At 41.1% G+C, this 18,207-nt stretch overlaps 1 protein-coding gene and 1 long non-coding RNA gene across 4 annotated transcripts in view; one reads left to right on the forward strand and one right to left on the reverse strand.

The window, feature by feature from the left end:
• pear1 (platelet endothelial aggregation receptor 1) overlaps positions 1-18,207 on the forward strand; it is an 86,827-nt gene that overhangs the window by 21,572 nt on the left and 47,048 nt on the right. The gene's annotated exons all lie outside the window — the stretch shown is intronic.
• LOC147840325 (uncharacterized) lies at positions 7,241-10,681 on the reverse strand. Its single transcript, XR_015512363.2, has 6 exons — positions 10,475-10,681; positions 10,086-10,229; positions 9,181-9,297; positions 9,047-9,088; positions 8,614-8,700; positions 7,241-8,229 (listed from the first exon to the last, which is right to left on the reverse strand). It is a non-coding gene; the product is annotated as an uncharacterized LOC147840325 (long non-coding RNA).

Here is an 18,207-nt window from a genome sequence, read left to right on the forward strand (position 1 = left end):
TTGGGAAGCGTGCAATCCCGATAGGGAGGACGCTGCGGAGGCCATCCGTTACCCAAGGGGGGATAGATGGCAGAATTTACATATGGACTAGCCCTAAAAAGGGGGAGTACGCATAGCAAAAGAGTGGTTAGCGGGGAGGGAAGACACGGGTCCGCCCAGGGGGGGGGGGACTTAACCGTGGCTGAATAAGCATATGGGATCGCCTAGTGGGGACCACGCATAGCAGGCACCTTTACCCAAAACGCGGGCTGACCAGCGGGCAGACCTACAACGTAGTGGGCCAGCAAGTGACTCCTCCGCTGAGTCAGTGCTGGGGGCCACGGAGGAATCTGCAGGTCTCACCTGACGGGGAACTTTACTGACAGATAAAAAGGCGCACGTATCTCCGTGTTAGGGAAAATGGCGCAGCAAGCGTGTTTCAACACCCTACCGAATTGTTTCCTCAATCACCAAGGGTTACCTAATACCCTTGAGGAAACCGGCTCCACTCGCAGATTGTAAAACCTTGCAAATGTGTTGGGTGTCACCCAGCCCGCAGCTCTACAGATGTCTGTTAGAGGGGCGCCGCGTGCGCGCGCTCGAGAGGATGCGAAGCTCCGAGTGGAGTGCGCACGCGCTCTCGGGGGACACGGCTCATCTCGGCTCTGATAGTGAAAGAAAGGCATCCACAATCTAGTGGGAACTTATTTCGGTACGGCACTTCCCTGCTGCCGACCGCTATAACAGACGAAGAGCTGCTCAGATGATCTAAACTCTGAGTGCGGTCCGGATAATACGCAAAACGCGAACTGGACAATAAATAAGGGCTGGGTCTGCCTCCTCCGAGGGCAGCGCTTGCAGGCTCACTACCTCGTATTAAAACGGAGTGGTAGGAACCTTGGGCACATATCGCGGGCGGGGTCTCAGGACGTGAGAGAAGCCAGCCCAATTACAGGCACGAGTCACTGACCGAAAAATGCCTCCGGGTCCCCGACCCTCTAATCGATATCAACGCGACCAGCAGAGCTGTCTTCAGGGACAGAAATATACTGAGTCGAGGATCGAAGGGATCTGACGCGGCTTGTGTAGCGAGGGCGAGATCCTAAGAGGGCATGAGAGGGGGCGGGGTGGATTAATTCGCTTAACGCCCCTGAGGAACCGGATGATGAGGTTATGCGTTCCCACGGTGCTGCCAGCCACCGCGTTATGAGAGCGGAGATGGCAGCCACGTAACCTTGAGTGTGGAGGGCGACAGCCTGCTCTCCAACTTCTCTCGGCGTAAAGAAAGCACAACGCTGATCTGGCAAATTACGGGGGTCTTCTCAGCGAGAGACACACCATTCAGTGAATAGACTTCACGTCAGGGCATAGGCGCGCTCGGGGAGGGGGCTCTAGCCCGAGTGACGGTATTAGCCACCGCAATCGGAGGTTACCTAAGTCTTCCTCGCGTCTAAAAATCTCTTCAAAGATTGGCGAGGGTGCCAGGTGGTGCCCTGTCCCTGAGAGAGTAGGTGCTCTCTCGAAGGGACTGCCAGGGGAGGGCTATCGCGAGGGAGAGCTCTGACATCCAGGTCCGGTTGAGCCAGAGGGGCGCAACCAGCAACCTGTTCCTCGTCCTCCCTGACCATGCGCAGTAACTGCGCGAGCAGGCTCACTGGGGGAAACGCGTATTGCGCGTGCCCCGAGGCCAGCTGTAAGCCAGTGCATCCGTGCCGAGAGCACTCGGTCAGGGAAAGAACAACTGGCAATGAGCGATCTCGGGGGAAGCAACAGATCGATCTGGGCTTCCCCGAATCGCGCCCATATCAGCTGAACAGACTCGGGGTGGAGTCTCCATTCTCCAGGACGCAAGGCTGCCGTGAGAGCGCATCGGCTGCACGGTTGAGCTTGCCTGAATATGAATGGCGTGCAGCGATTTCAGCCGCGGATGACTCCAGAGGAGCAGACGGCGGGCGAGCTGAGACATGCGGCGAGAGCGCATACCCCCTATACGGCTGATATACGCCACCGCCGCCGTACTGTCCGTCCTGACCAGCACGTGTTGCCGCTCCAACACCGGAAAAAAAAAACGGTGGAGAGCGGGGAACACTGCCAACAGCTCCAGGCGATATGCCAATGCAACTGGGTACCTTTCCACAGGTCCGCAGCCGCATGCCCGCAACGCACAGCCCCCCAGCCCGTGTTGGAAGCGTCTGCTGAAACGACAACAAGACTGGACGCCTGTTCTAGAGACACCCAGGCCTGTAGGAACGAGGGGTCGCTCCAAGGGCTGAGGGCGCGGCGACACAGCGCAGTAACAGAGACTCGGTGTGCGCGCGCGTGCCATGCGCGTCTGGGGACTCGATCGTGAAGCCAGTGCTGAAGTGGTCTCATATAGAATAATCCGAGCGGCATGAAGCGGCTGCGGATGCCATATGCCCCAGGAGCCTCTGAAATAGTTTCAGTGGGACCACTATTTTACTGTCGAGCTCTCTCAGACAGTACAGCATCAGCTGAGCGCGCTCTCCGGAGAGGCGCGCTGCCATGGTGACCGAGTCCAGCTCCAGCCCGAGAGAAGAGATCCTCTGCACGGGGGCGAGTTTGCTCTTTTCTCGGTTGACCTGAAACCCCCACAGGTGGAAGTGCCAGAGCACTTTGTCTCTGTGCATAATCAACTTTGTGCATAATCAAGAGAGGGCAAAATTCAGCCAGTCGTAAAGAAATTGAGTATGCAGATGCCCGCGAGCCGAAGGGGCGCTGAGGCACCCTCCGCGGGCTTGGTGAGGACCCGCGGAGACAGAGAGAGCCCGAAGGGGAGGGCTTTGTATTGCCAAGCTCGACCTTCAAACGCAAACCGCAGAACTGTCGGTGGCGAGGAAGAGTGGAGACATGGAAATACGCGTCCATCAGGTCTAATGCTGCAGACCAACCCAGAGGACGAACGCACCGGAGGATGCGCTTCTGCGTGAGCATTCTGAACGGCAGCTTGTGCAGGCAGCGGTTCAAAACGCGCAGATCTAGGATTGGCCGTGACCCACCGCTCTTTTTGGGCACGATGAAGCTTGGGCTGTAAAACCCGCTCTCCATCTCGGCTGGAGGGAGCGGCTCGATTGCATCCTTCGCCAGGAGGACAGCAATCTCCTCTCGCAAGACAGGGGCGGACAGAGGGCTGACCCTGGTGAATACACACCCGTGACTTGGGGGGCCGTTTCGCGAACTGAATCGCATAGCCGAGTCTGATTGTGCGTATGAGCCACCGCGAAGAGCTGGCCCGCGCTAACCAGGCAGGCAGAGCTCTCGCTAATGGACTCATCGCTACAATCGCTGACGTACCAGCAGTGGGGCAGCGCGGAGTGGGTGTGCTGATCCGGGAAGCTCGCGGGTCCCACGGAAAAGCTGGAGGTGAGATATTTGCTCTCACTCCAAACCCGAGCTCCGGAGGGGAGGCTCGAGGGGTGGGAGAAAGGAGACCGTCCTCCCAGCGCTCGTGAGCCACTGGCGAAACGCACCGAATCTGCAAGCTAGAAAGCATAGCGTCCCAGACTGGCAGATTTCGGGCTGTCACATCTGGGGAAGTGAAAAGTGCCCTTTCATAATGTTTTCATGGCAGTAAAAAGTGCCGTTGGAAATGGGGCCCCGCCCTCCAGCGGGGAAAGAGCAAGTTCCCTCTTCTCCAGATGGCCTGTCCCAGGGGCGCTTCGCGGTCCGTTGCCGGACTTAGCGGCGTTCTGGGCAGGGGGGCTGCCTGCTTCCGAGGTGCCCGACGCGCTCGCTTCGCCAGAGGCGTGTGCGGGGGCGGAGCAGCTCTCGTAGGCGGGCGCCTTCGGCGAGGAGCAGGTATGAATGGCACGGCGGGCGGAGCGGGCTACGGACCGCCGATAAGACATCACCCACCAACTGCTCTCTCACCGCCTTGAATTCCTGGGTGAATTCACAGACAGTGTCGCCGAACCTGGCTTGGGATATGGGGAAGTCAAGAAAGCGGACTTTGTCGACTTTGCGCATATCAGCCAGGGGTGGCGCTCCTGGATCACTAATGTGGACATCGTCCTCCCCAACGCACACGCAGCGGACTCAGTAGTCCGAAGAGCTAAGTCGGCGGCGGTGCGAAGCTCGTAAGCCTGGGTTGGACCCACCCTCGTGCAGCTCGGCCAGCGCCTGCGCTTGGTAGCGCTGGTAGGTGGCTATCGCATGCAAGGCGGAAGCAGCCTGGCCCGCAGCTATGTAAGCTCTAGCTCCGAGGGAGGTAGATAACTTACAGGCTTTGGATGGGAGACGAGGCGGACCCCGCCAAGAAGAGGCGCCGCGCGGATTTACCGCCATCGCGCACTCAACCTGAGGAATCGCCACATACCCCCTGGCTGTTTCACCGTCAAGAGTGGTTAGGGTGGAAGAACACGCAGCACGAGCAGAAAAAAAGTGCTTTATAAGACCGCGTGAGCCTACTGTGCACCTCCGGGAAGAAGGGAACGCCCCTCTAGTCGGTCCGGCCGCGGAGCTGGGGGATAAACCATCTCCAACCCACGGCCGAAGCAGCCCGGGAAAGCACGGCTAACATGTCCGTTTCAGGATCCGTAGTGACAGCGCTCACCAGCCCGAAGGGGGCGAGCGGGTCTGGATCATCATCGGACAATGAAAGCCCACCCTCCGATGCCGCGGTGGACATCTGGTCTCCGGTGTCATCGGGCGTAAGGGCTACCATCTGTTAGACGGATCGCTTCCCCCGCCCGAAGCTTGGATGGAGCGCTTAGAGGAGCGGGAGGTCCGCGGGCCCGTGGGCGACGGATTATCTCTCGCTGAAACCCTCAGATCTGCCCGAGTGCCCGCTGCAGAGCAGGGGACAACTGGGGTGGTTCGCCCTTTTGCAAAGGCTAACCGCGATCTTGCGCAACAGTCATGGCATCGCAATGACGACATGAACTGCCCGCGAGCAGCGCATTAACATGCTGGACCCCCAGACATGCAACGCAGTGCCCGCGCCCATCATCCGAGGACAGGAAACCACCGCATCCAGAAACGCACAGTCGGAGCGCCGTCCTGATAAGGACGTGCTGCACGACTGTGTTGCTCTTTCTGTGAAGTTTGCAACTTTATACGCACCGCTCTGGAGGACCGGACCCAAAGAACGCCAGGCAAGGGAGAAACCCAGCTCGACCGTCTGCCACTGCGTGTACACACTCTGGACCGGGAGAATGCTCTCGTTCGCTCAGAATCGCTGGTCACAGCAGGAGGAACCCTCATCGACTCGATCAGAAAGTCTCTGAAGCGAAAAGGATAGCGTCTGCTGCGCCAGGTGAGCTTATATACTCAGTTGATTGCTTATGCCGCTCACCTGCGCAGGCTTGCGCTGCCAATTCATTCTTAATTGGCCCGTTCAATACTCTTTCAGACGAGTAGCTTCTGAACCGAACCTCCCAATGCGTGGATTTTACAATCAAATCCACTTATAGTGCTGAAGTTCCCCCCGAAGGGGAACTGGAGCAACTAAAGGACAACCACCCCAACACAGGGAGAACATGCAAACTCCACACAGAAATGACAACTGACCCAGCCAGGGCTTGAACCGGTGACCTTCTTGCTGTGAGATGATTGTGCTACCCACTGCGCCACCATGCGGCCTCAATGCAATTATAGCTTTCTAAAGTGTGACAAAAACTTTTTATACACTGTGAAAATTCTTCCTGCTTAAATTTGTTTAGTTGAATCAAATGAACTTTTCTAGTCATCTCAACTTAAATCAGTCAAACTAATAATATTACGTTAAACTTTGTATAGCTATAAAATGAGTTGAAACCTGATTAACTTATTAAACATAAACATTTGTTTTCATGACTTTTTGTCATATTATTTTTACAGTGTAGCTAAAAGAAATTATGATATGGTCAAATTGAAAGAATTTTTTTTTTATGCCAACAATCACTAGAAAATTCAATTTTAAAAATCATCTTCCATGGAGATATTTAGTAAAATTCCTACCGTAAACATATCAAAACTCAAATTTTAATCTGTAATGTGCATTTCTACGCACTTCATTTAGACACTTTAAAAGCCATTTTTCCAAGTATTTAGATTTTTTGAACCCTCAGATTCCAGATTTTTAAATCATTGTGTAACAGCAAGATATTGCCATACTCTAACAAAGTATAGGATAGTGTAAATAAAAATAGATTTGTTCCTCTTTTAAAATAAATAAAATTTGATCCCCTTGGAAAAGTAGACCTTCATAAAATATATTGATAAGTGTGATATTATAAAGAAGATGTGCTATTAATATTGCACTTTATTTAGCCATTAAATTAAGGAATAAATAAATCAATATAAAAATATTTTATTTGCCTGCATATATTAATGCACAATAAAAATAGAGGCAAAATATTGACACAGCACAAATGTAGTGGAATGCACAAAACGATTGTTGTAAATACACGTCAATTGTGTCTTCTGCACAAGTTCTATAAACTGAACTTGCGTAGAAAAAACATCCTGCGACTAAACAAGAGACATGTTTCTATCCAAAAATGCGAATTAACTTTATGCGCAAAATTTATCGCATAGAAGACATGCGAATAAAGCATTGTTTCCATCCAACAAGTCAAAGCGAACAAAGTTGCACTTCCTGATTATCTGGCGCCAAATGTCAACAGTAAAAACAGAATTTACTGCAGTAGGAGAAGCTGCATGAATCTTTTCTTCATTTAAGAAATGACTTGCACCTAAGAAGACAATCCTGACACGCAGTAAACTCGTGATGGTGTTTGAAAGTGTGATATGTGAAACGGAGACGCTCTTGATTCTGGAGGTAATTAATATTATAATAACACTAATACTGAATTGGTTAAGGCATTTTAGAATGATCAAAACAACGTTTCAGATGTTTTACATGGTGCTCAACCAGCTGGTTTGTTTATTGACATACATTTTCTTCATTACATGATCACTTATACCAAAATCACATGCTCTTTTTTATGCGCATTCTGGAATTTGTTCGGTAAAAGTGTTTCAATCACAGTTTATGCACTGTTAGACATTTCAAAGGGTTTTTACAGTAACTTACTGGCAACACTGTTGCCAGTAAGTTACTGTATTTTAGATTTACAGTATACAACTGTAAATCCGTTTACAGCATGTTACTGTAGTGTCTGAAAATGGTTAACTACTGTAAAAACCTAAGTTAACAGTTAGCTACTGTAAACCTTTTAATTTTGTCCTAAATATTTTATAATATAATTTTATTAATATTATTTTAATACTATAGACCTAAAAAAGACACAATTACAGAATATTAACAAAATAAACACTCTTTATTTAAAACATTGGAGATGCTTAAAACAAGCTTAAAAATGTGTAAAAACATTACATTTCAATCATTCAAAATATTTTATTTTAAGAAAAAAAACATTGAAAATGACAAAGCACATTAACATACATGTACAAAACTAATTTAAGTGTCTGACCTGCATATTGTTGAGAAAAAAAAAACCCAATTGTACTACTGACATTAAACCAGACACAATTACAAAATATTCCATTCTTTAAAACATTAATAATGCTTAAAGCATTTAAGGAAAATGTGTGAAAATTACATTAAGCAATAAAATCAACACATTAAAAATAAATAAATCACACAAAGCACTAGAACATACATGTACAATAAAAAATTAAACTTCTGAATTGCATATTGTTGGAAAAATAAATATTTGTAACTATTAGCCGACTCAGAAACAACACAACTTTAAAATATTACTAATTCTGGTGTCAAATGCTCAACAAGGTCTGAATTCACATGTTCAAATGCAATTCATCTTTATTTCTATTGCACTTTTACAATGTAGATCAATGATGTCAAAGCAGCTTAACATAGAAGTTCTTATAAATTGAAGCTGCGTCAGTCCAGTTTTCAGAATTGAAGCAGTAAATGTCACTGCTGAAAGTCCAAACACTGAAGAGCAAATCCACCGATCCACCAATCGTAGCCAAGCGATCCAGTGGCGACAGTGGCATGGAACAAACTTCACCAACTGACGAAAGTGCGAATAAAAGCCCTTGAGTGAAACCAGGCTCAGTTGGGCACGACCAGTTCTCCTCTAGCCAAACTTGTGCAAGGCCGCAGTCTAGGCACCGGAGGCTTGAAAGTTCACCAGCGGCTGGTCAGGCTGGCCCATTGGATCAATGCGGAAACTCATTGATCACGTGTGTCTTTTAGGATTCACTCCTCCATGACCACCACAGCATCTGGTCAGGATTTGGCCCAGTCCAGGATTATGAAGAACTCTGGATAAGGACAAACAGACTAACATAAGCATAGAAGAAGCTTGTTTAAAAAAAATAAATCATATACTGGTTAATTATTTTGAAGCATGGCAGCTAGGTTGGGGTAGTTTTCAGCTGGTACTGAGCAACTGGCTCCTGCTCATAACCTGCTCACTACCATGTTTAAAAGATAACTAACCAGAATGTCCTGTTTATTTTTTTCCCTAACAAGGTTTTACAAAAACATTGTAGCATTTGTGATGGGTTGATTCACAGCAGGACAGATTAGACTATTTGTTTTATGTATTCCTAATAAACTAAAACAGACTGAATACTGATACAATTATTGAGAGTGTCTCACCTAATCCAAGTTCTCAGTTAGCTGGTGAAAGAAGGATAACTCACTGTTGTTCATGGTTGTCATTCTCTTTACTACTTCTCCTGCCTTCTTCTGGCTCACTCTGGTTGTTGCTGTGCATTTTGTTTCATCCTCTGGAATTATTTATACAAATTTTTTTATTATTTTATTTAATATAATAATATTTATTATTTAATATTACAAAATATTTAGGCAACATCAAATGGGGAAAAAGACATTTAATACATAGACAAATGCATGAATCCCAATACTAATTATTGTATTTTGAAATGTCTGACCCATGACAGACCTCAATCTGCTCAAAAATATTATAAACAAAGATGAAAAAAAACCCTACTAAATGGTTTAATAAAAAAGGGAAAAAGATTTTTTTATTTAGCTAGCAACTAAACATGTGACACATTTTGTATTAAAAGTAACGTTACTATATTGAGAAACAAATAGATGTACAGTACTTACTGTTGTATGAGGTCCAGTTTGCACAGGCAGGCTCCCAGTATTCTATATTGAGACCATAAAAAAGCCAAAAATACAGATAAGAATACCATGCTACAATCCACAACCTCCACACAACTTTTTTTTTATTTGTTTACCTTGGTTGCTTACTGGTCTTGCTTATTTTTTAAGCATAAGGCTGTGCTGATCAAGATGTTCCTCCGAAATGCTGTTTGTTTCTTCAGACAAAACCTGGTGCTGTGCTCGTGCCATATCTAAACAGAAAAAAATATAATGGTAACAATTATGTTAAACCAAATGTCAAGAGTTGTGATAAAAAATAATTAGCAAACAATAAATAGCAAAAAGGTGGTTATTAGCATAATGCATAGAGGTAAAGTTGGTTTTATATTAGCAGATTCAGACTTCCCCCTTAATAATTTAATTTCATAAAAGTATTATTTGCAAACTCTAAATAGTGAAATCATTTTAGCAGCTAACGACTATCAAAGTACAACATGCTCACGGTCAAATAAACAGTGTTAATGTTGATTTCAAGTCATACTGGCATGCTAATTCTGATCGAATATTCAAAGTAACATGGTAAACAGTATAACGTTAGAGTCTTCTAAATGAACGAATGTGCGAATATAAAACCAACTTTACCTCTATGCATATTGTAGATTTACGTTAACGTTCTTATAGGTTACGTCGCGATGTTATTTTCTCAAGCTAACGATATAAGTTACTCTAAAGCAGAGAAAAATAAGTTCACAACATCTAATATATATATATATATATATATATATATATATATATATATATATATATATATATATATATATATATATATATATATATATATAGTATAAATCAATATAAGTTAAACGTTGCACGTTAAAATGAGTTGGAGTCCAATTCAGTATAAACTTAGCTCAGTTTAGCTAACAGTTAACATTACCATTTTAAGATCGCTTCAGCTAATGTTGCCGAGCAAACAAATGCTAATAGAGGTGCTCAAATCAATGTCGAGTGTTGTCAGCACAGACAGACGCGCTTTTACCTGGATTATTTGATGGTCTTTCATTCATATTCTTCTGGGGGAAAACACTCTCTGCCGGACCGTTGTCTCGTGCTAAGTGTCCTCCAAAACTGTCTGCATACCTCTGGTTCCCTCCTAAACCAAAACCCGCTGCAACACCGGTTCCTATGTAAATAAATAAAAAGATATGACGAGAACAATGGCTAATAGTCATAAACAGTCTTATTTAAAGTAATAGTAGTGTTAATCTAATAAATTAAATAAAGGTAACATCTTAATAGATGATATATTTCTCAAATGGGCGAAATAACGCCAAGCCAGAGAAAATAATAATAGCCAACTTTATACTTTACTTTGTTCTATTCTCGTCCACAAAACATTCTGTAAAATGAAACACTGCCTCAGCTTACCAGAGTAAAGTTTGTTAAATCCAGTATGTTCTTCAGGCACACTAATAAATTGTCCTCCAGAATTGCTCCAGGGTCCTCAGGCAATATGTGGTGCAGAGTAGTCGAATCGCCGCAAGGTGGCGTTGAAGCAGTTGTGGAAAATACAGTATAATACACGAATTTTTACAAATACAGTACATCGCTGTATATGTTGTTCGACGTCACACTAAATTCCCATAATGCAACGGTAAATACAGTTATTTACCGTAAAAGGAATTTGCAGTATTACACTGGGTGAAATACAGTAAATAACTGTGTAATTTACAGAAATGTCTAACAGTGTGTGCATCTTTTCTTATCAAATAAAAAGTTTATCCTACTTAGATATGCGCATATTAGAAATGTATGCGTATTTTGGCGTTTCCATCAATCGTTTTTTTAGATGCATATCCAAAATGCGCATTAAAAATAGGTGAATGGAAACGTAGCTAGTGACACAGTTCTCGGCTTTTGGTGTGAACTCAGTATAATCCTAACCCAGTCCATAAACTGAAATATCAGGTGGTCTTTTATTTATTTATTTATTTATTTATTTATTTATTTATTTATTTTGTTGGTGCCACTTTATATTATGTGGCCTTAACTACTATGTACTTGCATTAAAAACATAAATACAATGTACTGGTAAGGTTAGTGACAGGTTTAGTGGTACGGGTAGATTTACTGGTGGGTTAAGGTGTAAGGGATTCTCAACAGTGTAATTACAAGAAATGTATTACAGGTGTAATTACATGCATGTATTTAATATATGTAATGTGGTGTGTATTTATATAGCGCATTTATTGTGTATGGCCATACACCCAAAGCGCTTCACAATCATGAGGGAGGGTCTCTTCACACCACCACCAGTGTGCAGCATCCACTTGGATGATGCGACGGCAGCCACAGGACAACGGCACCAGTGCGCTCACCACACACCAGCTATTGGTAGAGTGGAGAGACAGTGATAGAGCTAATTCGGTGGAAGGGGATGATTGGGAGGCCATGATTGTATGGGCCGATAGAGGGACTTTGGCCTGGACACCGGGGTTACTCCCCTGGTCTTTCACGAGAAATCCCATGGGATTTTTAATGACCACAGAGAGTCAGGACCTCGGTTTAACATCTCATCCGAAAGGCGGCACCCACTGACAGTGTAGTGTCCCCTTCACTTTTACTGGGGCATTAGGACTCACATAGACCACAGGTTGAGCGCCCCCTGCTGGCCTCACTAACACCACTTCCAACAGCAACCTAGTGATCCCTAGTGGTCTCCCATCCAGGTACTAACTAGGCTCAGCCCTGCTTAGCTTCAGTGAGTAACCGGTCTTGGGCTGCAGGGTGATATGGCTATAAATCTTAAGTACAGTGTAGAGAACATGTATTTACACAATAAGTAGGTTGTAAGTACATATTAGTTAAGGCCACTTCGTTTAAAGTGGGACCATTTTTCGACATATATAAGATAAACATATACTTTCATAAAAATCTGTAATTATTGGCCTTAATTAATCATTTATTTGTAAATATACAAACAAAAAAAATTATTATTAGTATGTTTAACTATTAAAAAAAACTATAAACTATTAAATATAAAGATGACATAGGAAATTAATAAAAAGCATAAAAACTCCTGACCATTTGCATACCTAAACTTAAAGCAGCACTTGATGATTATAGAGAAAGCTGTGTTCAGTCATTCAGCTGCTCTTTTTCATGCAGTTCTTTACAGAAGTGTTTATATGGTTTCCATCTCAATTATTTGGGCAACAGCATGTGAAAGCTGGTATAGGGATGTTTGAGCTTCAGGCTTGGCAGACGGCAGCCAACATGTCACTTCATCTGCTAAGAGTGTTTGGGTTTGAGACCTTTGTTACTCATACTGTGAAGAACACTATTACAAATCCATCTGTGCTGTGAACACCATTGCCCTCAAACCACTGTGTTTTGTCTTTCTTTTAAAAGTTAAAACAGAAACGTTTAGCTGGTTGGAGAAAGGAACAAATGGTGTCATCTTAACCATAAAAGCAATGCAAAGTCAGAGAAAAGCTTGACATGAAATAGGTGTTAGAAAAAAATGTACATTATCTAACTGTATGCTTTACTACTGTTTATGGCACAAATGAAATAGAAATGAACAAACTGGCATCTCATATAATCACAATGAGTGTTTTAGTTGTGGAGAGACAACAAAACAAGAAATCTTTAAATGAAATAGCTTGTAAACAATATTAAAAGGCAATATATTAAACTAATACAAATTTTTTAAGAGATAAACGGTAGAGACGAGAACTTCTCTAATTATCTGGACTATTTTAGCCTATATGTTATATATATATATATATATATATATATATATATATATATATATATATATATATATATATATATATATATATATATATATATAAAATTGAAGTTGAAACAGAACTTTAATATTAGATTTGGATACAAATGTAAATATTTTTGTTAATGTCAGGAGTATTTTCAAAACAATTTAATTGAATAGTTTTTAATCTGTTGTTAACTGTATTCTTTAATATTATGGTAAAGCGAAAAAGAGTATTGTAGAAAGGTGGAGCAGCAATCACAGCTTTAAATGAGAGGATTAAGCTTAAGAAAACATTACAATCATGACATTGGGTTTTATAACTTATAAAATCACACATAAAATTACTTTAACTTGCCTAAATAACCTAGTTAAGCCTTCAAATGTCACTTTAAGCTGAATACTATCTTGATAAATATCTAATATAATATTATGTATTGTCATCATAGCAAAGATAAAATAAATTAGGTATTAGAAATCAGTTATTGAAACTATTATGGGGCTAATAATTCTGACTTCAGCTGGATTTTTCATGATCTTTCCGTTATATTTATAGTCAAATGTGACTGTATGCTTACTCGTATTTAACATGAGTTATCTTCTTCGTCTGGTTAAATGCTGAGATACATAATGAAGATATTCGAAATGAATGTAAAACAAATGGTCATTTTAAATAAAATATTAAATAATATATCATATATTTATATATATAGTAATTATATATTTAAATTAAATTGAAATATATCTTATATATTAGATTTAAATATTTCAAATAATATATATATATATATATATATATATATATATATATATATATATATATATATATATATATATATATATATATATATATATACTAAATTATATCATTTATAATTTTGGTATAATTTTATAGTAAATGAATTAATCATTATATAAAATTAACCTTAAACTGTTTTATAAAAAAGGATTTAACCTTCCTTGTTTTTATCTGAATAGAGAAATTATATAAAAAAATACTGTTTTCATTTTAACATTGAAAGCATTTTTTTATTAATTTTAAAACTATTATGATTTAATTAACCAATTTGAATAAATTACTGTTTTCATTTCAGCCCAAACTTCTCCATTGTCACTTGAGATGCATCAGAACAGCCTCTAGCTGCCAGTTTATGTGTTTTTCCAGTGCAATTATGGCTTGCATGGCCCGTAAGTGGATATTCTGGCGGTTAAGACCCGGCCCCAATATGACGCCTTCTCACAATCCCACCAAAAACTCTCTTGTTCCTCTGTGGCTGTAATGTGTTTTTTTTTTATGGGGTAGGTAATGTACGTTAACAAAAATTGCACTAGCCAGCTCAAACCGTGAACCATGATTATTTTTTCTAGCATAGAAATAAACAAAGATTTTACAGTATGAATCCAAAAGACAAAATGCTCAGTCAGTGTGTTCACTAAACCCAAGCGTTTAGCGTAGAAATACACATGGCTACAGCCTTTGAGATTACATTAAACATGGAAAAAACTGGTGGGTGTAATATTGCACTGACTCACTACTAACCCCTGTTTTATTGAAGAGGGGTTCACTATCCCAGCTCCCTACACTTGAAGACTCATAGACACAGTACAGTACAAACCAAACCACAACCAGAGCTGAGAGCCTGTTTTCAAACTCAGCTCCAGATGTTTTATATTATGGGGCTTTTATGCCAGTTTACCGTAACTGAGATTTACTGGTTTAACTGGAGTTGGTGTGTCTGAGCCAGGACTGGGGGTTTTGGTCAAATGACAGTCATTTCTGCGTTATTCCTTTACCTCATTTCTGTCTCCTTCTGGCAAGGTAAACAACGGTGTGGGGAATAACATACATCTGTATCGCCAGGACAGGAGCAGGTCAGCAGAGGAGTGTAGTAGACTGGAGTTCACTTAGTCTTTTGAGATGTTTTTATGAGGTTGTTTGTGCTGAGGTTGAATATGGAGTTTGTTCGAGTGGTTATTGTAGTCTGAGCTCTGTCTTCTTCTGGCTTTGAAGATTAATGTATACTAGTTTAAACAGATTTAAATGTATAGTTCACCCAAAAATGAAAATGCAGTCATCATTGTTTGCTCATCTTCAACTTGTTCAAAACCTGTTTGAGTTTCCTTCATCTGTTGACTCAAATAAAGATTAGTTCCATTGTTTCGTACTATAGATATCAACGACTGCTTTTTCTCATCTACATACTATGTCATTACATAAACTGCATGGGTAATAGCTCTACTTTAAAGCTTTAGCTATTGCTTTTTCTAAATCTATCCCTCAACCTAACCTGAACTCGGGTAGTGACCTAATAAAATTTTTTTTTGAAAAGTACACTGTACTGTAAGTACATATAAGTACACATAATGTGAGATAAAATAAATTTTATTTTAGATAGATGGATAATTTCCTACAAACAAAAATATATATAAACATATATAAATATAAAATATAATACAAATATAAATATATTTTTTAATATATTAACATATACAATAACTCAAGTAAATTAAATGAAAGTTAAATAATACAATTTATTAATAAATAAAATTATCTTCCAGTCCAGGTGTGCATTTACTACAGGCAGTATGATATATCGCTACTAGCATCAGCAAGTGTCATATTCCTACTACTAAATGCACACCATGATCTTATGCAGATTACAGTTGAACCACTGAAGTCACATGGAATGTTTTGACAATATTTTTGGTTACTTTGGTTTGGTTTTTGATGGCAAAATTTGAACTTGGCACATAAAAGGGTTCTTGCAGCTTTATGGTTATACTTAAACAACTAAAGTCATGTGGAGTGTTTCGACAATGTGTTTGGTTTCTTTTCTGGACTTTAAACATCTCAGGAATGTTGCTGTCTATGGACGTTTCAGAGATGTCTTTGATTTAATCTACAATATCTTTTATTTTCTAAGATTAATGAAGGACTCAGGGGTTTGGAACAACATTTTATTAATTAATAATTACTAACAAATTTTTCAGTTTTGGTTGAACTAACTCATTAATTATGTGGAATTTGGGCACACAGAAATCTGCCTATTTCCTGAGATTTTTAGCCCATCACTGAGTCTATTTATTTACTTGTGTAAAATCATAAATTTATTTATTCGGTTTTAAATAAATTTCATTAATATAAATGACAAATATGAACATTTTCATAAAATTTATTTGCAATACAATAATGTAATATTTTCTGTTTTAAGTAAATATAATTATATGAGGGACTTACTTTGTTTACCAAATACTGTAAGTGGATCAAATTTGATTTGCATTGTAAGCAATAAATGAAAGTCAAAAAGGTTTTTTTTTAATTTCATGTATTATGTTTTTAGTTTTAATACTCCCAAAATCATTCTGCATAAATCTACAGATTTCTTACAAAATTATCCGCAAAAATAACAAAAAATGTTTGCAGATTCTGTCTGGCTCAACTCATTAATAACCCATCTGGCTGTACTTTTGAAGATCTGGTTACTGTCATGTTACATTTACAGTTAGTCATTTAGCTGACTCTTTTCTCCAAAGTAACTTACAATTGAGGAGGCATTCAGCAATTCAACAGGAAGAGGCAATACGTATAAGAAGTGCTAATTATACAAAGCAAACAAAAAGTGTTGGGCGACGCAGTGCTGTCTCACAGCAAGAAGGTCGCTGGTTCGAGCCTCGGCTGGATCGGTTGGCATTTCTGTGTGGAGTTTGCATGTTCTCCCTGCGTTCGCATGGGTTTCCTCTGGGTGCTCTGGTTTCCCCCACAGTCCAAAGACATGCGGCACAGGTGAATTGGGTAGGCTAAATTGTCCGTAGTGTATGAGTGTGAATGAGTGTGTGTGGATGTTTTCCAGAGATGGGTTGCAGCTGGAAGGGCATCCGCTTTATAAGTTGGCGGTTCATTCCGCTCTGGCGACCCCAGATTAATAAAGGGACTAAGCCGAAAAGAAAATAAATGAATGAATGAACTTTTAATGTTCAAAAAGTTAAGAGCTAAAGTAAGGGGTGGCTGTTTTTTTTTTTTTTTTATCGAGAAAAGAGTGTTTATACAGGTGGTTTGTCAAGCCCACTCACCTGTTTAAAGCACACTTTATAGTATGAATCACACTTATTGTGTGTTCACACCAAACGCCGATTAAGCAGTAAGCACGAACGATTTATATGTTTTCAACGCTAAGACATGACTAGACATCCTGCGGCACTATTTGTGTGAATGACGCGATTCGCGTGAATTGAAAGTTGATGCGTTTGACTCACTTAATGCGCCAGTTGGAAAATCTGAACTTTCCCCAATCAGGAGCTAGCTCTTGTAGGGGCATGATTATGAAGTGGCGCCTGTTGTTGGTGTGCCGAGGGGAAATCCTCCTGCCGACATGGGACAATAGCCTATCAAACTGAACTCGGCTCAGTCAGACGCACCGCTAAAAGCTTCCATCATCCAGGTACAGTTTCTGAAGGAGTTTATGAACTCACAGAGCTGGGTGCACCTCTGAAAGGATTTTCAGGATGTTTTGTGGTTGTTGTGTGGTGTGGTGGAGTGAGAGAAGAGGGGGGCCTGGTTTTGTTTACATGGAGATTGTGGAAGAGATGGAGTTTTAGATGATGCTATCTAATGATCTACTATCTAATGGTATCTAATGATACTACTTTGCCACTATCTTTCTTAAAACAGAAAATCTAAATGAATAGCTATGAATTTGTGTTCAGTGATGCATCTTCCAAATGTTGATGTCAGCTTTGTATACTTTCTAGAGAGACATTTATGATGTTATTTTTATGAATAATACACACATTTCATTCTTTGTTGAAGCAAACGTCTACAACAGTCAATTCAGAGAGACATGTTGGATCCTTAAGAGTGTCTTTTCTTCATTGCTTCAATATCGTTCATTGCTGGTTCGCCAAGTTCAGTATATGTGTTTCTTTGCTTGAATGAGCGTGTGTTAGTCAGATCCTGCCAGAATATCTGCTCTTTGCTACATTTGTCAGCGGTCTGTGGAATTGGAGGAGAACTGGAATGATTATTATGAGATATTATATGAGAGACTATTTATGCATGCGGGTCCATAGGGTCCAAAGCTATTATGCAACCCTTCTCCCTTTACTCTACTTTTTTTTTTGTTTCCCTCTCTTTCTGGCTGTCTTTTTGATGGCTGAATTTTCTTTTCTTCTTATTTTCCTTTCTCTGCACCGCTCCGTTCCAAATAATGACTAATATTTTCTACTTAAATTAGCATGTGGCCCCAAGCAGTTGTGGAAAGAGACAGGAAAGGAACGAGTGAAAACTGATCAATGCCATGTGTCTCCTGAATGCAAAAATCTGAAGAGTTTTTTTATTTTATTTTAATTTATTTCACTCCATTTTGACCTGAAATAAATCTGCATGTTA

Source organism: Danio rerio, chromosome 16 (genome assembly GCF_052040795.2).
Source record: "Danio rerio strain M-AB ecotype USA chromosome 16, GRCz13ab, whole genome shotgun sequence".
In the NCBI taxonomy this organism is placed as follows: domain Eukaryota; kingdom Metazoa; phylum Chordata; class Actinopteri; order Cypriniformes; family Danionidae; genus Danio; species Danio rerio.